Source organism: Equus caballus, chromosome 1 (assembly GCF_041296265.1).
Source record: "Equus caballus isolate H_3958 breed thoroughbred chromosome 1, TB-T2T, whole genome shotgun sequence".
NCBI classification, from domain to species: domain Eukaryota; kingdom Metazoa; phylum Chordata; class Mammalia; order Perissodactyla; family Equidae; genus Equus; species Equus caballus.
In genome coordinates, this window is record NC_091684.1 from 142,552,093 (window position 1) to 142,576,804 (window position 24,712).

General features: G+C 41.6%; 1 protein-coding gene across 15 annotated transcripts in view; it reads right to left on the reverse strand.

Moving 5' to 3' along the window:
* The window catches only part of TLN2 (talin 2), a 415,035-nt gene that overhangs the window by 238,525 nt on the left and 151,798 nt on the right, over positions 1 to 24,712 (reverse strand). For all 15 annotated transcript variants that reach the window (XM_023616303.2, XM_023616310.2, XM_023616279.2 and 12 more), the window contains one exon: positions 8,132 to 8,189. The gene's annotated coding sequence lies outside the window, so the exon portion shown is untranslated. The remainder of the gene's footprint in view (positions 1 to 8,131; positions 8,190 to 24,712) is intronic.

The window sequence follows — 24,712 nt, forward strand, 5'->3', positions numbered from 1 at the left end:
GCAATCACTAATAAAGTAAATGATAAAAGCAATTGTCATCAATGACCAATATTACAGAAAGAGAGATCACCAGTAACAACGTATTTCTTTGAGAATACACAGCCCACCTATGGGGTAGTCTGGCCAAAAAACCCTGAAAAACAAAAACCCGGATCTGAATCTGACCAAAACTCAAGATGTAACTAACAAATCATAAAAAACACAAAGGACAGAGGAACACGTTAAATGGTACCATAGGGAAGCAATCATCAAAATTCAGCCTGGGGGAAACTGCACAGCACAGTTTCTCAACCTTGGCACCATGGACATTTGGAGCCAGATAGTTCTTGTTGTGGAGTGCTGTCCTGTCCTGTGCACTGCAGGATGTTTAGCAGCCACCTTGGCCTCCACCCAATAGATGCCAGTAGCAGCTTCCAGTTGTGAGAACCAAAAATGTCTCCAGACATTGCAAAATGTCCCTGGACGGAGGACAGAGATCATCCCCATCTGAGAATCTCTGCTCTAAAGAACACCCCAGTCTCTTCAACAAACAAATTGCCAGGGGGAAGAAACATGGAGAGCGAGCCTATAGATTTAAAGAGAATTAGAGACCTACTAATTGTAACATATAAACCTTATCTAGATCCTGATTCAAAGAAACTTAAACAACTCTAAGACAATTGAAGACATTTGAACATTAATGTGATAGTTAATGATATTAAGGCAGTATTGGCAATTTTGTCTTTGGTGTGATAAGGTATCATAGATAAGTTTTTTTTAAATTCCTATCTTTTAGAGACATACACTGAAATATTAACAGAGGAAAAAATAAAACAACAAAGATGTGCTTCAAAATAATGGATGAGGAGAAAGAAAGGTATGGACTGGCTAAGAATTAATCATCATTGAACCAGGGTGTTAGGCACATCGTTCACTACACAATTCTCTTCACTTTTGAATATGCTTAAAGTTTCCACAATAAAATGTTATGAATAAATAAATCTGGCAGGCAGTTCCACTCCCATTCCTCTCGATGTGCACATAGGCCCCTGAACGACCGTGGGAGGAATGAATTTATAGTTCTCTGGGCCTGCTCAGTTTCTACATGCCTCTTGGGGTCCTATCTGCATGCTGAGAGAGATTCTATTGCTAACAACACGGCCCTTAAACACAGGGGCCAACTGCTTAGCAGCAAGCTATTCCAAAGCTGGAAGAAAAGCCCACTGTGTTGGACTGACTGGGAAACAAAACTCCAGCATCTAATGTGGCATCTTCCTAAGGGATGTTCACGAACAACTTTGTCTATAAGGGACTTTTGTCTTTCAAGTCCACCCTCAAGTAAGGTGTGAAATTTTACTTATCCAAGTCCCTGCCCAAGCTCCATGAGTTGCCCTACCAGCCCTGAACAGCCGACCTTGGGACCTCATTCTAGGTGAGAGAAAATACACTTCTATCTTGTTTAACTCATTGTGGTTTAAAGTCTTTTCAACTATCAGCAGCAAAACTTATGCCAACCATCCAAGAAATAAATCCTACTTTCTCTTAGAAATCTATTCTAGCCCACTAGAAATATCCCTTTCTTCCTCTGAACTTACTTTCTTCTTGCTCATTTGTCACTTACTGTAGACCCTCTACACTACACTCTTTTTGGAAATATGTAGACAAAACAGAACAAAGCCCACGTCATTATATGCGCCACTGCTGATTTTTATTTCTTCCTTCCTAGTTCAGGGTATTGAATACATTTCCTTGGTCCAAATTTTCGCAAAGAGTGGCCAACAGAGAGGACAAGAGTCTCCCTTTTACACAGCTCAACTCCCGTGCCTGCATCAAACTTTCCAAAGAGACGGCGAAATGAGCTGAGTATCCTGGATGACCTGAACACTTGGAGCCAAAAGTTCTCCTGCAGGAGAAATTGTCATTCTTCATTCCTCAGAGGGAAATAAATGGAAGAATATATCATGTATTTAGGGAGTATTTAGGATCAGGTAATAAAAAGACTTCGTAAACTTTATTTCCTTCTCCTGATGAAGGGTTGGGTTCTGTCCCAGTCTTCTAGAAGCTACATTTCTAGGTATGGGATAAAACTTTGACCAAAATTCAAATTGTCCCAAACAGATTTGTCCCTCTAAATCACTATGACCCAAGTTTCACTGGTCTTGCATAACTGTGAAGATTAGCGATCTTTGTATAATGGAACGAAAAAAATGTCTCATAGAGATTACAACTCTGTTCATCCCTTTATCCATACAATCAATCAATATTTTTTAAGAAATTGCCAAGTCAGAATTAAATGTTGCGAGATGAAAGTAGTGTAACTCACTATCAACTTTAAATGCAGGAAATCACTCTTGGTCACCACGGCAACAAAGTAAATATTGACCCCCTATCTACTCATTAAGGCTTGACTTCACTAAGTCCAGGTATCTTCTCCACAAGGCACAAGGCCCAGCTCTAATGATTTTCCTTTCATTCAATACTTATTTAGGGCATAAACACAAGAGGTCAAGATGTTCAGAAAATAAGCACCATTTGACCGAGGCAGCACATTAACATTAACATGTTAATGCTACCACCTTGACCTCCCAGAGGTAACAAGGAGAAACTCCATCCATGGCCCCCCACTCCTCAATGGGCTATTCTCATAGAAAGCAGATGACCAACTCAAGGATAAGCCATTCTGGAGAGACTGCTGGTTCCCTCACTAAGGCATCACCCAAGGTCTGCATAGTGAGGAGGGCAAGCAGCCAACACTGTGGGAGACCCACCTGCCATCCATCTGGACACTATCATTACAGTAATTCACCAAATACAAGCATACAGAAAGATTTATGCAGACCAAGCATTCATGAGAGAAAATGAAGTGTTAAAAGTAAAACCTGATTGTCTTTCCAATCTTTCTTCTAAAATATCCACCAAAACACACCATTTATTAAGAGAATCAAATGTACTTGACTTACACACATAAACTTCAGGCTATAAGAAAAACATGTAGATAGTAACAACCATTGACAAAGCACCTTTTCCTACTTACCAGCAGGTTGAGTATGAAGCCCTACTTCCCACTTCAAATTCACAAAGGGAACATTAAGTACATAAGGACAGTCCCACCTCCAGTCACAGAATTCTGTATAACAAGCTCCTGGCCACTTGGCATATCAACAACAAGGATGAGGCAGAGAGTCAAGCAGAGCTGATTTTCCTAGAGCAACAGCGATTTTCAAGGAGGAAGACGGAGGTTTGTCGGGAAAAGTATGCAAGACATTCCAGAAAGACAGAAGTCTTTTCTAACCTAGGAAACCACAGCTGGCACCATGCCTCTGCCTGCCCCAGGATCTAAGAAGCCTTCCCAGTGGAGGCCTTGGAGTTCACTCATCCAGATCACAACTTCTCTGTGTGTGACAAGTCAACGATAGTATCTGTTCCACTGGGCTGGTGTGAGGATTGCGACAGACACCAAGCCTCAAGTACCGAGGTGCCCAACACATCAGATCCTCAGTAAACAAAGGCTGATTTTAAAATGGAGGCTACTGTCCCTACAAAGATACCAGAGCCTGAAGCCATTTTTCCAACAGTAATAACAAGCTTTCCCTGGCCATCAGCACTCAGGGGCAGGTGGCACACCTAGAGATTCAAGTTGTTGCAGTTAAAGGTGGAGGATGGGGGGCTGTGGAAGTGAGACCTCCAGAAACAAAGTGGGTTCCTAGGAGGGATGGGAAGACTGAAAGCCTAGGAAAACTTGAGGCCGCATCCAAGGCAGGTGCTGTGTTAAAGGGAGAATCCATTCAAACACGCCCCATGGAGGGGCCTAGGTGTGAGGACATCAGGCTCAGGGAGGAAGGAATATAATCCCAACACACAACTTGGCTGCATTGAGAACAGCTGCTCTCTAATCCTAACAGGGTAAATGCTGCTTCTTGGTTTTACATTCAGAATCAAGTCATAGGTAAATCCTGGAAGCCCTTATTGAGATTAAACAGAATAGACGTATTACCCCCTCTGAGCATATCAAATTAAAGGTACAGCTATCCCAAACAGAGAGCTTGAATGGAAGGGGTGCAGGAGGGAGTGGTAGACAAGAAACAGTGTTTCTAGGAGCAAGAAATGGAAGAGGCTGCGTGTGTCATCTGAGGGTGCAGAGGGGCTCAGCAGAAGGACTAAAAGCACGAATCGGTAGTAGGGAGGAAGGGAGATGGGGATGGCCAGAGCAAGCTAATCAGCCACCATGGCAAGACACCAGGAAACAGCCTTGAAAACTGATAAAGTGAAAGAGGGTGCTGCAAACGCAATATTTATACATCTGGAAATCACCACAAAAGAAGGGAAAATGATCTCCAGAAAAAAGAAGGTGGTTGCTTCTGAGAGGAACAGGTAGGGTGAGACTCTTGTTGCGCTTCTTTATAAGCTGTTCCGTAATGTTTTCTATTTTTCACTATTTGCATGCATTACTTTGACTTCATTTTTTTTACATGTAAGATCCTCTGTAAGACCATTGTTGAGATCACAGCAGCAGGATCTTCCTCAACTTCTCCCAGGCCTTCAGCGATGTGCTGAGACCACTGCAGCTGGCCTTACCATGTGTTTATTTTAACCTTAGTAAAATCATGTCTAAACTCTACAAGTGCACTGGTCATTTAATGGTTCTGCAAAGCTGTCCAATTCTGATTTCTTGTACACAGAATAGAATGGCTTTGATGAGCATTTTAGGTCTTCAGAAAATGAGACCTCACAGCTAAAAAAGAAGTGAATTTTTCAAGGTACATGTTCGATAGGAAAATATTCAAATACAGGCACGAGTATTCCAGAGCCTTTGAGTCCATGAAATCCAATCAATTCTTAGATGGAAAAGGCTCAAGTCGTGACTTCTCTAGGAGGGCTTTTTAACTTTGACAGAAATTAACTGATGAACACAATTAGCCAAAAAGCTTAAGGAAACAGCACGTTCTATTATACCCATGGATTAGTCAGTTTAATTATGAAAAACAATCTGGAAATTGTTGTTCTTGGTCTGAAACATTTACTAAGCATAGACAGCAGAGTAAGGACCCTAGCACATGTCAAGGAATCCTGATCAAGGAGATGATGCTAATTAGGATGATGCTAATTAGGACTCCCAGCCACTCAGGGACCCAGCAGGGGGGAGCAAGTGGCAATGCCCACAGTAAACAAGCAGAGTAATCCAAAGAACTCAGCTAATGGAGGATGGCAGGAAGACAAAAGTGCATAACGGATTACATTTTTAATGAAGGAAAATAAGCATAGGAACAACTTATCTTTACTGACGTCGTAGCCTTTAAAGGACTGATACAGAATGACAAATAGCTATGTGGATCTTGCTCTGAATTTTATAAATTCAATACCCTTCTCTAGACAGCAGTGGGAACTAAAAATTCCCAGAGAGCCAAAAATAATGTTTTTCGTTTAAAATCACTTTTAAATATTTTTCTTACAAGCCTGCAGGGAAAATAGAGATAAATTCAGAACATTGCACTTATTCTCAAATTCAGAATATATATAACACAAGTCATTAAGCAAAACACTAAACAAATCATTTATCACATGCCCCCCACCCCCCACCTACTCTCTATCAATCTCTTTCTCTCATGCATGCAACACTTTAAAGCATCACTTTTATTCTTGTGAAGCATGGCTGTCTCAAATCCTTAATTGCTCATCCCTACAAGATCTTCCCAGCATGGCCTGGCCTTCTGAAAGGCTCAGAACATGATTGATTGATTACATTGTTCATTCATTACATTTTAGTCCGACTTGGACTGGCCAAGATCCCTTAAAGCAATTCTCCTTCCTCTGGTTTATGTCAAAATAAAGCTCCTGCTGGCATTTATTCATTACTTTAAACACTTTCAGAAGTGTCAAGATTTCAGTTAATCTCTCATATTCCTATACATTTAAGACAAATGTTTCTATTGTTGTTGTTGTGGTTTGATATAGCTTTTCCCAATATCCTCGGGGTGGAAGCGGCCCAACTGAAGCATACAAATCAGGCAGTAACCCAAGAGTTGGGTTGACAGAAGGGAAAACAACCAGGTAAGTCTGTCAAATTTCATTTAGGTTTCCCAGAAAATAGGAATGTTAAAGCAAATGAAAGCCAGAAATCACCAGGGGAGGAATTCCAAAGGGCTGAACCACCATGTTCCCATCAACATAGACCACAGTATAACTTCACAGAATTTTCAGAAGCAGCCAGGACTATGTAGACATCTTGGAACAGGTCATGTTGCTCATTCCTCACATTACTTTACTGTCCTAATAATTCAATCCATTATTACCTCTGTCCTCCATGCACCCTACCCCTCACACACATCCTCACACCTCAAGGAGAAGTAAATGGAAAGCATCGTTTTCCATTCTGTACAGACTCACAGTATAACCATCCACCTGGTACACTCCTTTCAGATCTGACATCTTGAGAAAGCTTATGTCTGATGTGGCTCCTGTCCACTGCACCCAGGCCTTTCAGCCAGACAGGACCACCTAGTGCCCCCTGCAGGTCCTCAAAGGACAACATCCACACCAGGACACGCAAATGATCCCAGGGCTGGACAGCTCCTTTACTCTCTCCTATCCAGTGTACATCTGATCCCACTGCCCACAGCTCAAAATCCTGCGGGCATAACACTTGGTGTTTGCACTGGTCTCCCTGGAGTTAGACATTCAACCCGCCTCACCTCTAGTTCTCAGCATCCCCACACCACAGGTGGACACTTACCTGTCAAATACCGCTGGGCCAGAGGCTGCTCACAATGAAGGGAGGAGTCTGTACACTTGTAACCGATGACTTAAAACACTGTCAAGTTTACATTTTTCCACTGACTGCAAGGTGGCTCACAGCTAAATTTCATGTATTTTTATCTGGGTTTCCAACACAACAATCTCTTCTCTTCTATTTGAACTGTGACCTCTCTTAGTTGGACCATGCTAGCTGTCAGAGTATTTTCTGGAAATAGTCTATGTATAATTAGAGTACCTTTCTATCCTGCTTCAGAGGAATGATACAGTTTTCAAGGCAGAAGAGCCCTTAGTAGTTACGCACCCCACTATTTCCCAAATGCCACTCCTCAGGCCAGTGCTGGCTACCTCATGGCTAAAAGTCATTAGTCCGCAGAGAAATGAGATGAGAAATAAAGAGCATTTTCATAAAGCTAAATATACGCAATCTAAAGACAAATTTATGACATTCCTACTCTTTCAGTATTAAAATATTTCTTCTTTCATGAAATGATGTTAGTAGATGGTACTTTTTGAAATCTTTAATAATGAAAAAATATAAACAAATAGAGAGAATAGCATATAAATATGTATATAGTGAACCCTCATACACTCATCCAGCTTTAACAATTACCAACTTTGTTTATATAGAGCCAAAAAACATATCAGAAATCGGTTCTGAAATTTCTTTTCCTATTCCACAAGATCTAAAAGGGTGAGAATGACTAGGCTGGGTGAGCATACACATTTTATAGATGACGACACAAAGACCCGCAGAGATTAACCTGCCCCAGTTGTGCAGCTGGTTAGGAACAGAACTGATTGGTCTGGTTCACCATGATATAGTTTTTGAAGGTAGGAGCATATTCAATCAAGGCATACCCAAGACCTACAGAAGATGGACTTTTGTCCCTGCCCAGGGTATTTCATACACACTACCTGGGATCATGCAGCCCCACCCAGGACGACGAAAGGGGAAAACCAGTAATCTATAACCAAACTTTCTCTCGTGCTAAAGTAATTGTGTGCCCTCCCTGGAGGTCTTCAGAAACCCCCAAACAATTTCAGTGCAAAGAGTACTGGAAGTTTCTAAACTAATTCCTTATCTAACACTTCAAAAAAAAGTTTATGATGCAAACAAGTGTGAATAAATGAGAATTCATGCAACAAGCTAAAAAATCAGTTCCTCACCCCTTCTTCTAGGCCCCTACCATCACCCCACCAAACTGCCAGGTGGGAAAATCAAACAGCAATGGAAGTAGTAAGACCAGGCAGCTACACAGCTGCCTCATAGATGGTGGTAAAAAAATCAAACAAGACAGTATACAGTATAAGCGACAATGTTTTAACACCTTATAAAACTTTACCAATGCAGAGAGGTGGCCAAGTGATAAGAATAAAGTATCTTTTTTAAAGGACTCACCTAAATTCTCAGTCCTGAAGATATCCTAAAACATCTGAGAAGCCTTCAGCAGCAATACCTAAAACAGTAATAAAAATCATCAGATTCAAGTAATGTTATAGATGTCAGTTTTTGAAAAAAAAATCTCCATCCATACATTTGGTCATTTCCCCCACACTAAGCATGAAAGGAAATAACTCAGGAAACAATGAATTTCCGCTGCAACACACGGGCTGGGAATTTTCTTTACCAAAAGAGAATTGAGATCCCAGGACACTTATTTCGGAGAACAAAATTATGTTACTGTTGGCAAAGAGGCAAAACATTTCTTTTTCTTCCCTGTGGTAGGAATGCTTAATGGCTTTGAATTTAAACAAAGGCCAAATATATACATCCTCCCTCCTTGCCTCCACCAATGTTTAAAACAAAAATCAGGCACTCTGATTCTTTTTAAAGTCAGCTTACATGAACTCTTTGTGTTCACTTTTTTCCTACTTAGCTCTCTAACACATGTGTGCAGCGGTCCCTTCTTGCTTCAGCTGTTCCCATCTCATTCCCAGTTCTCTGAGGCATTAAAAACTGACCACTTAGCACCTTGCTCCATAGAAACCCAATCTGAAGCAGAGAAACACCATAATCAATTGTAGAAACCAAAATGGCTCAGCTACAGTTAAACAGGAGTCTGAGTGAGAGCACAGATATAAATCAATGGAACAGAACAAATACGCAGATATAGAACCAAGTATTCATATGAAACAGACCAAGTCCATGTAGTCATGTATGTGTAGGTATGTGAGGCTAGTTAATAAACGGTGTTGATTAGCTATTTAGGAGGAGGGAAAAATCTAGATCGCTCCCTTTCTACTTAGGAGAAAAACTCAAAATAGAATCAAATGAGTACTAGAAGAATATACAGATAAATAGTTTTACAATATAAGTATAGGAAAGGCCCTTTTAAACATGAATCAGAATCTGAAACTATAAAAGATTGAGACATTTGGTTGGCTACATTTTTTAAAATCTCAAATTTTTAAATGGCAAAAACAAATCAAAAATAAAAACAAAACACACTGATATTTTGGTCAAAAGATAAAATATGAAACTAGATAAAATATTTATACAAGTGACATATAAAGGATGCTATCCTTATTAAGCAAAAATATTTTAAAAATGAACAAGGAAATTCATATTCCCCTCAAAGTAGACACTGCAAATTAATAAACTTCCCATAAAAGGAGAAATATAAGAGCAATAAATGCTATACTAACAATGAAAAAATACAACTTTAGAAAATTGAGTTCTTATGTTCTACCTGCGAGATCGGTAAAGACATCAAAGGCTGACAACAGCCACTGATACGGACAGAGCTCATGATGTAGTCACTTAGGCAATTACATCAGCAGGTAAAACAGCACACCCTTTGATCCAGCAATCCCACCTCTAAGAATTTACTTGAAGTAGATAAATGTGTAAGCAGAAAGATGGATATACATAGCATCATTTATAATTGAGGGAAAAAAAAAGTAAATACCCTAAAGGTCCACAAATGGGAGACATATTAAGTAAACCACTGAAAATAATGATAGAGGTCTGCATTTATTGATATGAAAAGATATCCATGATATACTTCCGAGGGAATAAAACAGGTAAACAACCATGCACAGTGTGAGAGCATTTGTGTGTGCATGTGTGTACGTTTGTGTTCCTAGATGTCTTAAGACATGTCTAGAAGGATATTTACCAAAACAGTTATGACTATCCGATTATCAGAATTTGAGAGGATTTTTACTTCTTATACTGTTTGAATTTGATATAATGAGCGTGATTTTTTGAAAGAATACAGTGGAGCTATTTTTTAATCTCATGCTCAAGTGTAAAGTGACATACTACCTAGATTTCCACTTTCCTTTCCTGTCAGCTTTACTCTCACTTCACTCACATTTGTGTCACACGTGTGCTTGTAGTGAACATGGATCAGAGTTCCCTTCCTCATCTCCAGCTCCTGTTCATTCCCAAGGCCAATTCGTCCTTGCTCTTGCATTCCTAAAACACACCTGTATCATTATTAGAAATCCTTTCACTTAAGCTAGCTCAAGTGCGTTTGTTACCTGCGACCAAAGGAGTCCCCTGTAATACAGTGCTGCTTTTTATTTTCCACCTTCTCAATCATCCCATTCTATTTGAAAACAGAACAGTAAATCCTGTAATCATAGGAATGAAGATTTATTGCACACAATGTCAGGTAACGTTTATGATCTATAGTTGAAGCAGCTGAAGCAAGAAGCTCAAAGCCAATGTAACAAAAGCACAAACCTATGTCAAGAGACATGCTGATTCCTTTCTGACTAATGAGAGAACTGATGAAAAGACCATTTGAAGAAGAATAAAAACAAAGGGTACCTACTTGTCCAGATGGGCCATTTCTACGGTTAAAATATCTCCATTGTAGTTTTTTAACCACTTCACAGATTTATTTTTATTTGATTATATTTATATATGAAAAGCTTTTTTTTCCCTATTTAGACTATAAAATACAGAAATGTCTTCCCATAATGGGCCCATTATGTTCAACTTATCTCCAGTAAACAAATTTATTCTTCCCATTGCCCTACTTTTAAAGGTTCAGAGGTTCCATGTAATACATGAATCCTCATAATACCATAATTATAAACCTGGCTAAAAAGCCATAATCTCTTGTAGATGTACAAATCCCTTTACAGGCGTATTGGATGTAAAATACAAATCTAATTAATCCTCCTTCATCTCCTGGAGGCTCCCTCTCCCCCAAAGAATGTCCCTAGAAAGTAGACAAAGGACAAGAGCCACTGCCCAATCTCAGAAATGAGCAATCATGAGACTTAAGAATCTATGTCTCCAAGATATACTGATGGCCAATAGGCACATGAAAAGATGCTCATCATCGCTGATCATCAGGGAAATGCAAATCAAAATTACACTAAGATATCACCTTACACCCGTTAGAATGACAAAAATATCTAAAACTAATCGCAACAAATGTTGGAGAGGTTGCGGAGAAAAAGGAACCCTCATACACTGCTGGTGGGAATGCAAACTGGTGCAGCCACTATGGAAAACAGTATGGAGATTTCTCAAAAAATTAAAAATAGAACTACCATACGATCCAGCCATCCCACTAATGGGTATTTATCCAAAGAGCTGGAAGTCAGCAATCCCAAAAGTCCTATGCACCCCAATGTTTATTGCAGCACTGTTTACAATAGCCAAGACGTGGAAGCAACCTAAGTGTCCAGCAACAGACGAATGGATAAAGAAGATGTGGTACATATATACAATGGAATACAACTCAGCTGCAAAACAGAACAAAATCATTCCATTTGCAATAACATGGATGGACCTTGAGAGAATTATGTTAAGTGAAATAAGCCAGCGAGAGAAAGATAATCTGTGTATGACTCCACTCATATGAGGAATTTAAAATTATGGACTAAGAACAGTTTAGTGGATACCAGGGGAAAGGTGGGGTGGGGGGTGGGCACAAAGGGTGAAGTGGTACACCTACAACATGACTGACAAACATTAATGTACAATTGAAATTTCTCAAGATTGTAACCTATCAATAACTCAATTAAAAAAAAAAAAGAATCTATGTCTCCAGGGCGAAACGCAGACATACCCACAGGCCACCCAGTGCCAACCACCACCCTCTCTGTTCTGACCCCTCCTCAGTGCAGGGGCAGGGGGGCGGCGAGCCAGGCAAGTCCACATCTGAGGCAGAGACAAATTAGGATTTATAAGATAAAACATTGCTTTCAGGAGAGGCAATCACACAGTGGTTAAAAGTTAAGTGACTGATCTTGGTTCTGTCATTTACTAGTCATTTGGCCTCAGTGTGCCTTAACTTCTCTGTACCTCAGTGTCCTTCTCTGTAATAATGTCCAACAGGAAAGCTGTTGCGAGGATTAAAGGAGATAATATATCTAAAGAAATCAGCAATGCTCAAGAGCCAAACATGGTCTTGCTTGAGCTCCAGCTCAGCAGCAGCAGCAACGGGAATAGCCCATGCTAGAAACTCATTGTTTGTTGCCTGATCATAACAAGGTCCCTAGAGAACCCTGGGACAGACTATGAGTACTATGGAAGACACTTACCTATTTAAAATGCTTAGCTTAAATATGGATAAGACCCTTCCAATTAAATAGATACTTATTTTATAGGTACCAGGAGTTTGTTATTTAAAGGAACCTCGCCTTAAATTAAAGTAGCTTTCTCCGGATCATCACAGGATAAATCATTTAGCAGCCCCCATGTTGTACCTTTTGTGGAATATTTCAAAAGACACATGTAGATATGACCAAAAGTCAGCAAAACCTACTGACTAAAGTGCTCATCACCAACAGCCGGACACTAGGGCAGGACTTAACTGCCTTGCATCCCGGGTCACTTCCTACTTGCTTGGGGAAGCTTAAACATACCTCTCAGAGTCCCAGGTCACTCATCACCCGAGCAGAGATGGTAATACTTAGGTATTTCAGATGTGGAAATGAAATGAGAAGGTATGGATAAAGTTCTTAACACGGTGCCTGGAGCCCAGTAGGTGTCCAGTAAATGGTACATCTACTATGGATTACCATCTTTAGAGTATTAAAGAAACACATATTAAGTAATCTGATTGAAACCATACAAGGCACTTCTTCACTATGAGAGTTTTATGGACTTTTGTTTTCCGCATTTCACTGGGCATAATCCCCACAGGAATGTGGGGCCAAGTTGATGAGGACCTGGGAAGGCAAGGGGATCTCAAGTCATGAAGGGCCTGCGTGATGCTCATGGCTGAAATCACCCTATGCAGTACAGATCCCAAGCGGCCAAGCACACACTTGTCCTAACATCTCATTAAAAGACAAGGAATCGCATTACACCACACTCAAGCTCTGCCTAACACCATCTGCAGCAGCATAATATCAGAAGGTGGGCCCACAGGGCACCATTCTAAGTATATTTGTGGTCCAAAGTTAAGAAAAAGTGCTTTTATAACATAAGACCAAGCAAAGCAGCGAGATCGACCAAACATAGCTGAAGATGAGCAGAGTATACTACTCTTAGCTTGAAGTTACCACTAACCTTTGACACATTTGTAACTAATCACTTGAAATCAAAATCCAAGAAGTAAAGAAATAAACCAAATGGTTCTTCAGTAGTCTTAAAACAAAGACAGGAAAAGCCAAAAAAAGAAATTTTGAAAACAAAATTCTTCCACCTTCCTCCAACTTCTACTACTTGCCAAGGATTTATCTTATTTTTTTCTGAAAGCTTGCGAACTTTTTCATTGAAAGTACAACCCAATGATCAGAGCCCACCTCTGCTAGGTCAGAGGGCATCTGACTCCAAGGGGAAATGTCCAGTTCTCTTTTCATGGCTTCTCCTTGCTGACTTCATAGCTAGAGGCTGGGTGCTGGGGTAGAAGGAAAGTCAACCAAGCACAAGCTCAAAGCATCAACGCTCAAGGCCTTTAGAGATGAGAAATGATGTGCTACCCTGCTGTATGCAGGGCAGAGGGAAAAGCTCCAGAAATCCCCTTGAATTCCTCTAAAAGCAGCATTCCAGCAAACTAGGAAGTAAGAGGTGGTACATGCAAAAAAGATTCTCAGTGCCAGTGTGGGAAACATTGGTTTAAACAAAATTAAGGAGTTTCTCTAATGCAGAACATTTTGGACACTTTAATGTGCTACAGTGGTATGAATAAGTGGCTCCAACCTTATTTGTCCACAGATTCCTTTACTTTTGTGGTCTACGTCTTGAGACAAGTGCCCCACACAAAATATTATTATAAGTAGCTCTTTTATGCAAATAATTATCGAAGGCACTCTCTGCCTCACTACACTCACAATTATATGACTAAGCACAACATCTGTAAGAGATCAGTTGATGGTGCAAATGATACTAATGCATAGTGTGAAGAATGTATTTACTAGGAGGACAAGAGAAGTACTATAATTACACTGTTTTACCTCAGTCTTTATGTGCTTTTCACAACTGAAAAAACCTGAGAGATGCCTGAATTCCCTGTTCTGTAACTCACGGCTCTCCTCTCAAAATTTTAAAGGCACTTGGGGCCGGCCCCATGGCCAAGTGGTCAAGTTCCCATGCTCTGCTTCGGCGGCCAAGGGTTTCGCCAGTTCGGATCTTGGGCCCAGACATGGCACCACTCATCAAGCCATGCTGAGGTGGCATCCCACATGCCATAACTAGAAGGACCCACAACTAAAAATATGTAACTATGTACTGGGGGGCTTTGGGGAGAAAAAGGAAAAATAATATCTTTAAAAAAAAAAAGAGAGAGTTTTAAAGACACTTATAGTGAGACTACATTAGTAATATGAGTAACTAGATTATAAGCTTCATGAGAACAGGGACTCTGCCTGGTACAGGGCTACACATATCCCCAGCCCTTGTGGTGCGGATATAAGGATGCTCCACAAATGTTTGATTAGATGAATAGAGGAATGAATAAATTGACTTTGAAATTCTCAATTTCTTGTGTCTCTTTTTTCTCAGGAAGTTTTGTCTTTTCCATTTCATTCCCACCATAATCTCCCTTGCTTTGCAACTGTGCATCAAAAAAAGAGGATATTTTTCCTTATGATTTTCTGGTTAGAAGAAACTTTTGCCTCTAGACCAACTTCCATATTCAGTACATTATTACAGCCAACTGTTTTCAATAAAAGCCCAATTAACTAACATTCAAATGACCAAGATTTTCAATTAATCAGTGTTTCAATTAATTGAAATGCTGTTCAATTAATGGAGAGAGTTTCCTTTGGGGGAAGGAAGAAGAAACACATTCATCTTTTAGAAGGCAGCAACTACACGGAAAAAAAGCTTTTATCACCAATTCACTGAAAAAAGCAGCTGAGCTTGAATACAGATATCAAAAAATATCCTCTACTATTCATTTCAATATTCTGCACATAATGTTTAAAATAACCCTGAGATGTAGCAACGCCTTCAAATGAATAAAAACTTAAATGTTTCTGCTGAAGTCTCTTACTTCACCATGACAAAATTGGGCAATGCATTTTAGAAAAAATTTGTAACAATTGCGTGTGTGTGTTTCTAAGGGGGGACGGAAGGAAAGAGCAAGTAAACAGTGCTCCAGTTCTTCCTTGCTCATACAGAACACTAAACTGATTTGACTCCTCCCCATCCCTATCCTTCCTACAAAGCAGTTAAGGGCCAGGTTGTTTCTATCTGGCAGTTGCTACCTTTCGGTTGGGCTACATTCCCATCTATTGCAGCGGTCCTGCCCAGGGCCACCTGCATGCCCGCTCCCCTCCAGCACCACGGTAAACCAGCTAGGACAGTCATTTGAGTTGTGTGTCCTCAGCTCCCAGGTTGCAGGGATCTCCAAGGCCCACTTCCTCACCTCCTTCCTGGCCTGTTCTGAGAGTCAGCGCTCCAGCACCACTGAATCAACCCTCGAACTTCCTCCTCAAACCCTGCGTCCTTTGAGCTGCTGCCCCTGCAGTGGACTTTGACCTCCAGTCTTTCACGTCTAAAATGGCCTCCTCAGACCCCTATTCTTCTGGCTGTCCATTAAGTTCCACCTACTCCAGGGAGATGTCATTGACCATATCTTCACTTCTGCACTTAGCATATCGTGTTGAAATAATCTCTTTAAGTGTACATATTCCCCGCTAGACTATGAGCTCCTAGAGGCCAAGAGCTGTGGCTTTCCCCATAGCTCCAGCCTCAGCTCAGAGCACAGTTCCTAGCACAGACTAAGACTCAACAGATATCTGAAGAATTAACAAACATATCTTGTATGATTAATAACTCCGAGACAGACACTGGGGATGGGAGTATGGGGCTTCAAGAGGCTGGGATACAGTAACAGGGTCAGGTGTGTGTGTGTTTGTGTATGTATATCATACACACACTGGAAAGAACAGGCTGCTTCATTCTATGATCATTCTCCCCGGTACTTCAAGGTCCAAGTCCCAGTTAAAGGCTCCCTTTTCCTCTCTCGGTCCCAGCGATTGGCCTATCAATCACTCTTCTGCCACAAACCTAGCATTTCTGACTAAGCTTGTCTCCTATTTGGCCTGTTGTCAATCAGAAAACTACGCCATTTCATAGTTATGCCGTCTTTCCCATTCCAAAAGCAAACAAAGGCTTTATGACGTTTAACGATTAAAGAATGGGACAAAAAGACATCCCTCTCTAAGCTAGTCCCCCAGCCCTAATCCCTAAAGCACATCTGCCTGTCCTCACTCACGCACTACAACTTGGACCCTGTAGGGGAGCACCAAGTCACACAGAGTACCAACAGTGGAACCTGATGCACACAAATAGGCAAGTGTTATCCATCAGCTATCTAAGCTTCTAGTTTGGTGGGTGAGAGGCTGCAGTACAGAGGTAAACCCACTCCATGAAATATTATTCAGCACTAAAAAGAAATGAGCTATCAAGCCATGAATACACATGAAGGAACCTTAAATGCATATTAGTCAGCGGAAAGCCAATCTGAAAAGGCTACATACTGTATGATTCCAACCGTACAACATTCTGGAAAATGCAGAACTACGGACAAAACATCAGTGGTTGCCAGAGGTTGGGGGTGAAAGGGATGAATAGGTGGAGCACAGATAATTTTTAGGGCAGTGAAACTATCCTGTGTGATACTGTAATAGTGGATATGTGTCATCATACATTTGTCAGAGCCCATAGAACGTACACCACCAAGAGCAAACCCTAATACAAAGTATGTAATTGGGGTGATAATGCTGTGTCAATCAATGATGATGTAGTTCATCAATTATAAAAAATGTGCCCTCTGGGGAGGGATGTTGATAGAGGCTGTGTATGTGCTTCGGGAGGGGTATGTGGGAACTGTGCATACTTTCCGCTCAATTTTGCTGTGAATCTGAAAGTGCTCTAAAAAACAGTCTAAGAAAAAAACAAAAATTTAAAATCTAATAAAAGAGCAAGAAGAGAAGGGTGAGGAGTGGTGCTGTTGATGTCCCCCAGGCACAGAAGCAGGGAAACTCCAGGCCACTGAGAGGTTTAGACTGAGACAAGGTGGGCGTGGCCCCCAGAAGCAGTGATGCGGGATCTGGGGTCCATCTGGCTAGTGGACATCACCTGCACGTATCAGAGTAAGGAGGATGAATGGGGCTGCCCACACGGAGCTCTAATCTGCTAGAACCGACCCTGAGAAGTTGTATCCTCTCCCACTTTTACTCTCCCTGCCACCTCGACCTTTAATTTGAGGGCTACTTCTTCGTAGCAGCACTTCAAGAACTGCTTCTATAATGAACAATCCAGCTGAAGGACATGAAGAGAGAACACGACTTCCTCAAGTGGTAAACCATCTGGTTTTCCTTACCAATGCAAAAAACATCCACTGTAATGGAATATCCCAGGGCTGCAGCCAGAAGAAGCAGGCAGCCTATTCAGGAGACGTGCTAAACTCCTATGAACATGCATAATGGCTCGTCCCCCCAGCCCTCAAAGCCTGGGTGACGGGGTGCTGCGAGCCAATACGTGACAATATAAAAGCGATGGGAAGAAGCAAGGTGCACCGTGAGATTTCATCCCCCTCCAGGCAACCTAAAATAGATATCACAAACAAGAACATGGGGTCATTTGGGAGGATGGCTTGTCTAATCAAGAACAAATTAGCTACTCAGGTATACATAATGTGGAAATCAGGGACACTTTTTTTTAATAAATAAGAACGTGTCATCACTTGGCTCTGATTAGTAGCTATTGTATCCCACAAAATTCATCTTTCAAAAGCAATTCTGCTGCTCTAATATCTCTTATGACATGCATTCTAGTCTTCGTAAACTGCCAACCTGATAGATTTTCCAAAAGGCTAAATCCCTCTTATCTTTCCTCATCTGGCCATGATTCCTTACAGTCATTATGGTACATTTCATTCAAAACCACCACACCCCCATGCCCCGCCCCGGCCCAACAAACAGTTATTTTGTCATTGAAACTTCCTCCTCCTCTCAGAACATTTCAAAAATTCTCCTTCGTCATATCTCCTTCTTCCTGTCCCTGACCTGTCATTCCAAGCTCCCCCTTTTCCAAGCAGCCGTCCTTGCTCTGTGGCTCTCCCTATTCTTGCTGTTCTCTGAATTTTCATGGACCTTGTAGATTTCTCTGCATAGTATAACAAGTAATTATATCACTTTGTGTTCCTTCTAATATCGGTTCCACAGGGTTCTATGACTATGACGGATAAGGCATACCCAAGGGCCCAGCACAGAGCCTGGTGCCACATCACCCAAGGCCAGCAGCCTCCTCGTTCCTTCCAGTCATGCTGAGTGAACATGGGCAATGTGGGTCCTCTGAGCCTCACTTCACTCCTCCCTAAGAGACAGAGGGGAGACTCTCCCCCTCACCAGCCGACACAGGGCCACAGGAGCATAAGGCCCCGGGGAAACATGCTACGACCAACACCGACTTTCTTCTCCTCTACATGTGTGATCTCTCAGCTCTATAACCTGAATGAAATCTCTGAGCAAGATCAGGACTCAACACTTTTCCTGTATTTAAGGCATTTTCACAGTATGGAATATCCAATAGATGGTTTTAAAATAACGTTTTCAAGTTAATGGCAGTTATTTTCAGGTAATGGAATTTCAGAATTTTTCTTTACAACTTCATGCACCATATAAATACTTAAAACTTTCTATTAAAAAATTCAAATATATATGAAATCGAGAATATTATAATGAATCCCTAAGTACTCATCACTCAGCTTCAAAAATTATCAACTCATAGTCACTCTTATTCCATCTAGACTCCTCCTTACTTCCTTGTGCAAATCTCCCTTACTGGAGATTATTTTGAAGCAAATACCAGATATCATACCATTTCAATATAACTGTTTTATGAAACTAGTATTTTTAATCAGAAAACGCATAATAAAGCTGTTTTCACTTAGAAGGAAAAAAAATTCTATGCTTATCACATAAAGTTATGGCCATCTCGTTCCCTGTTCCCCATTGCACACAGCAAGACACAGGTGACCCAAGGCAGACTCAGCAGGCTTAAGTTACAATTCCTGGCAGCCCAGGAGCTGGCTGGGTGACTGTGGGCATGACCCTCACCCCAACCTCTGCTCCCAAGGAGGAAACCAGCACACGTAGGCTCTGATGCTCCCAGCTCATCTGTTTGGGCACAACTAGGACTTTCTACTTCCCTCTTATATGTTTCTATCCCAGCAGCAGCTTTGCTACCCAAAGTAACAGCCTCTACTTGCTCTGTTAACAGAATGAATATTCAAATAGAAACTCTTCTCCATATTGCCTTTGTATTAAAAAAAAAAAAAAAAGTCATTCCATTATTTTTTTCTTCTTCAATCTCTTGAAATAAAAAAGAAAAAAAATGAAGCAGTGTCCTGCTTGAGTCTCTCCCCTAGTTTCCGCCCTTGTGGAATACAAGAATTCTCGCTCTTCCTCTCTGCCCTTGGGTGAGATAATCAGCCCACCCACAGACCTAACCTGGGAAAATCAGTGATGCAGGTGGCCAGAGGCCTTTAGGGGAGGGGATGACTCCCCAGAGGGTCCATTTCTGTCCCCTCTAAGGTAACTGTGAAATCACTTAAAAATTATTTTGGACCAAATCACAATTCAGATATAAAACTACTCAGGTGATTGTGTACATTACCTGCTGTGGACTTTGGTTCTCTCTCCCTGCTCTACCCAAGATGATAGCTACTAGCCACATGTGGCCGGTGAGCACTTGAAGTGTGGCTAATCCAAATTGGGATGTGCAATGAGTGTAAAGTCCACAGATTTCAAAGACTTGGTACAAAACAGAAAAGTAAAATACCCCATTAATAATTTTTACATTACATTTTGAAATGTTAACATTTTGGGCGTACTGGGTTAAATAAAATACATTGAAATTAATTTCATCTTTTTAAAATGTGGCTAGAAGTTAAAATTATACATGTCTCATTATATTTCTGGTAGAGTGCTTCTCTAGATTCTAATTCCTTTTCACAACAGTATAAATGTGTTTCACGTCAACTGACCATAACTAGTATTATTTGAACACAACCCTAAAGCTAAAATTAATTCACTTGGACTTCTTTTTTAAATTATTTTGTATATTTCTCCTAATGGTTCCTGCCGATTTCCATTAAGATTTAAATATTTAAGTGTTCCAGTAAGACAATCATGGCTACCTTGAGCATAAAACATCACGTAATCACCGGATAGACCTCTTCAGACAAAGTCAAAACATTTAACTGCTGTGCTATTTAAAAAGCAATTCCCAATCCATATCTTTTATCTCACTATCAGAATATAATATTTCTTCTGGCTATTATGATCTTGGGTATTAGAATTTCACTCCACGCAGCTGAGAAAATATTCAAACCCACATTTCTACTACGAGACTAATGAGGACTGAGCATTCTCCATAAACCAGGAGGAGGGCCACTCACTTGCCTTCTACTGGTTTCCAATGGATGAAATGATGAACATCTGATTAAACTCAGGAATGAACACTGAATTTTTTCTTAAAGGGAAGACAAACATACATTATACCTGACCTCTGAATGTCAGTGGACTTTAGGATGCTTCCCAGCTGTGTTTTCCTAATGGTCAGAAGAGATCAGAATAAGCTGGACTAATTTGATTTAAAAAAAAAAAGACTCCATGGAAATTCATGAACTAGGCAAAACCTCCATTTTCTAGCTCCATGCTACCCAAAGGGTGATCTGTCCACCAGTTTCTAACTGGTCTGCAATAACACAAGTACAGAAATGTAGAGTAAACGTTTGGAAACTTTTAGGGCAATTTGACAAAGTAATTTATGTTGGTTGAATGTAATAAAAATAAAAGCATTTATATTTCGTATGTCTCTTTTTTCTCAAAGATTTCACTTTTATTGACTCTTACAAAAGTTTGTCAGCCCTAAACAAATTATAAATTAAATAAGCTGATCTTTCCTCTCAGAAACACTAATCTAAACCAACTCATCAGAATCCTCAATTTCTGGTCATCTCATTCTACGTTTTTAGGAGTTGACGGGCAGAAGATAACAAAAAAGGAGAAAGGGAGCTGTGACTGCATTTTTAGGAAGGAAAAATCACTACTTTGGAAAGGTTGAGTAAAACAGAACTATTTCTATGACATAGCCAGGATTAGGATCTATAACACTGTAATAATTTTAAATCTACAATTACAATGCCATATTTCTTCAATTATAAAATGCCACAGACTATAAACCACATTGTGATATAATACAATGTTGATGGGTCCTGATTTAAAAAATATTAAATTATATACAAACTAAAGTTCATATGTGGAATGATCACACCTCAACTAAGCAAAAACGTCAAGTATTCCATTATACACACACACCCCGAAATTAAATAGTGTTTTTTTAAAGGCTTCCAAGTTGAAGTTAAAAGCTAAAAATCTCTAGGTGAGTAAGGAGCCCATTAGTAAGCACAAATCACGTGCAAGGTATTCTGAGGAGCAGAAAAATCAAGAGGCAGCCCCTGAAGAATTCACAATCGAGATGGGAAGACAGATGGTACCCAAAATATCAAGGAGTGGAGAGTTAAGCAGCTTAAGCATCAAATGACTCTCACTGGTATTCAGTTACATTCAAGGAAGGAGTTTCAAAATTCCTTCCTTAGCCCTGCACCAGCCAATAGAGGGGCTCCTAAGAAGGCTGCATCCTTCCCAGTTTAACCCAAGGTCAAAGGCTTGAGCAAGAAGTCAGGCAGCTGCGCTCCCACCCAGCTGCCAGCAGTAACCAGCTGTTTGTGAGCTCAGGCAGCTACTTCCCCTCTAAGCCTCAGTGTCCTCATCTGTAAAAAGGGTTAATAAGGCATATCCCTCAGGGTTATGGGATGGGTTGGTTTTGTCATTAAAAGATTCAAGGACTTAGGCAAGTTGCAGACTGAAGGGAAGGAGAAACCACAGCCCAGAGGAGAAGGGGATCCTTGCAGAAAGGAGACCTTAGGGGAGATGCTTGCACCCAGGAGCTCTTCCCTCTGACTGGACACTGGCAGGGAGAGCGGAGGGACGCCAGGCAGGCGGCACCTCAGGGACGTCTGTTTTCCATGTGAGACGGGAAGAGTGTTTTCTGTGAAAAGTGGGTGCTGAGGAGGAGGTGGAGTAAAGCAGGTGACAAGTCTGCATGCTTCCTGGAGGACCTGAGCATGTGTGCACCAGTGGCCCCTAAAAGGATGCCACGTGGGAAGAGGGCTGAGCCGAAGTGGCAGGTCATGATGTGAGTGGTCGCCAGTCTCTAATGGTGTCCCAAGAGGGGGCCACGCGGCCTTCATTCTCAAGGGCTCAGGGCGAAGGCATCAGGGAGCTCAGGTTCCTCAAAGGAGCCAAGTAAAGGAGGAAGTGAGAGCAGGGGAGCCTACCAGATGGGAAGGACAAGTAGGAGTTTCGATAGGGAGGTTTCAGTGAGGTCAAAGAGCAGGTGAGGGGGTGCAAAGAGAGGGGTGCAATCAGGGTGAACAGAAAATATCAAGAGGAGCACTATTTCGGGGAAACCACACCTCGCTCAGGGTGTGGTTATGAAAAGTGGAAGGCAAGGCCTTAACAGAGAGCCAGTCAAGGGTCATTTTGGGGGCTGGGTGGTTAATGGGTTCACTTGCAGGGGCACTGCAGCTAACAGCTATGAAGAGAGAGGCTGAGGAGGTGGGAAGGCCCAAGTGCAGAACATCAGCTCCTTGGTGAAGACAGGCATCGGCCAGGAGGGACAGCACATGGTTGAGGCAGACCCAGTGAGCCAAGGCAGGGAGAGGCCCAGCAGGAGGAGGTGATGGACCGGCAGGGAGGGCACCTGCGAGGTGGCAGCAGGGTTAGGTACCCACAGATCCCTCCTCCAGACCCGAGGGCCCTTGGGAGAGGGAGCAGCTCCACAGGAGGCCCACCAGGGCTCAGTGACTAAGGGAAGGCAGAGGCTCTGAAAGCAGCCTGGAATGAAAGTGTTGGGAAATGGAAGTCTGGGCTCGGTTTTCTGATAGAATGCTTAGCCGTTAGGCACTACATACTAATGTGCCTCCAGACCTCTGGCTGGTACCACACACACTGGCATAGAAAAGTTTGGCAGAGTGTAGGTTAAAAAGGCTGACAGCAGCCCACCTAAGGGCAGGTGTGGGGAGGAGGTTGCCAGGCAATTCAAGGCACCTGCCAGCTGAGCAGTTCCCTTGAGAAAAGGAATGTGCCCGTGTCAAGCCAGAGAAGCTGGAAGGAAGAACATAACTTACAGAATTAGAAGAAAAGCTGGTAGCTATTATGTTCCTCCCAGGTGCCAGGCAATAGGCACAGCACCTCCACATATCAACACATTAGACAGAGAGAGAATGAATGATGGTTTCCGGTGTCTGTCCTGCCCTTGAACATTCTGATTAAATGAAGAGGAGTACAGAGTAGACTAAACGAGACCTCAGAGACATAGCAACCAAATGCAATGGATATTTGGTATTAAGGCATTTTTAGGTTTAATATTAGTTCATTTATTTTTAGGGATGATAATTACGTTTAAGATCCCCAATCTTTAAAGTTGCATACTGGAATATACACAGATGAAATGCGATGTTGAGGATTTATTTCAAAATAAGTGAGAGGAGAAGGAGGGGTTCTTGAAGAAACAAAATGGGTTGTGTATTAATAATCATTGAAGGTGGGTGGTGGGTACATGGGGGCTCATACTGTTTTTGCTCCTTCTGCAGATGTTTGCAATTTCCAACTAAAAAAGAAAAATAAATGGAAGGCAACACATAAAGGTGTAGTACATTGCTTTAACCTAATTGTGTTAGTATGATGACACTGCTGCAACCCACTTGAAGCCCTGAAAATGTGTTTAAATGATGAAAACACTTAAGGTTTAAAGGCAGATCGACGGTTCCATAGGGATAGAGTCTAAGTTTTCTAAAGAAGCAAGGCCAGCTGGCTGTACATACATGCAGTCACGCTTGAGAAGGTCTAGGGACTACATCTGCCCAAACAGTGTGTCACCTTGACATCAAAGTTCGGCACCTTCCCCTCTGATGACATTCAGTAAGTCTGACTGATTCACAGGCATGATAGGCAACAGACTCCTGTCATGCTTTGCTGCCCAGTTGAGGAATCCAGCAATGGAAAGGTGTCAAGTGTCAGGCCCATCTCCCGAGCACCCTTGGTATGACTGGCATCTCCATTTTAAAACCACTAGAGGAATGGCAATAAGCTGGCTAAGGAAAATAGGTAATCCCTGCTCTAAAGTTAACAGCCTGATACTGTTGATTTGATCATCTCCAACTACCCTCACTTCTGAGACCCACATCATGACCATATTGAGCACAGCTGTGTTGGAAAGTGACTCTCAAGAAATGAGTCAAAGAGACCCAAACACTACTCCTCCCCACACACATACATCCTTCCACCACCAAAATCAGGACATCTTACACGCTCTCTCTTTGGGGAGGATTGGTTTAAGCCACTGGTTCTCAGCCAGGGGTGATTTTGCCCTCCAGGGGACATTTGACATTGTTTGGAGACATTTTTGGTAGCCACGAGTGGGTTAGGGTGCTACTGGCATCTGATTATTAGCAGTCAAGGACACCGCTCAGCATGTTCCAATGCA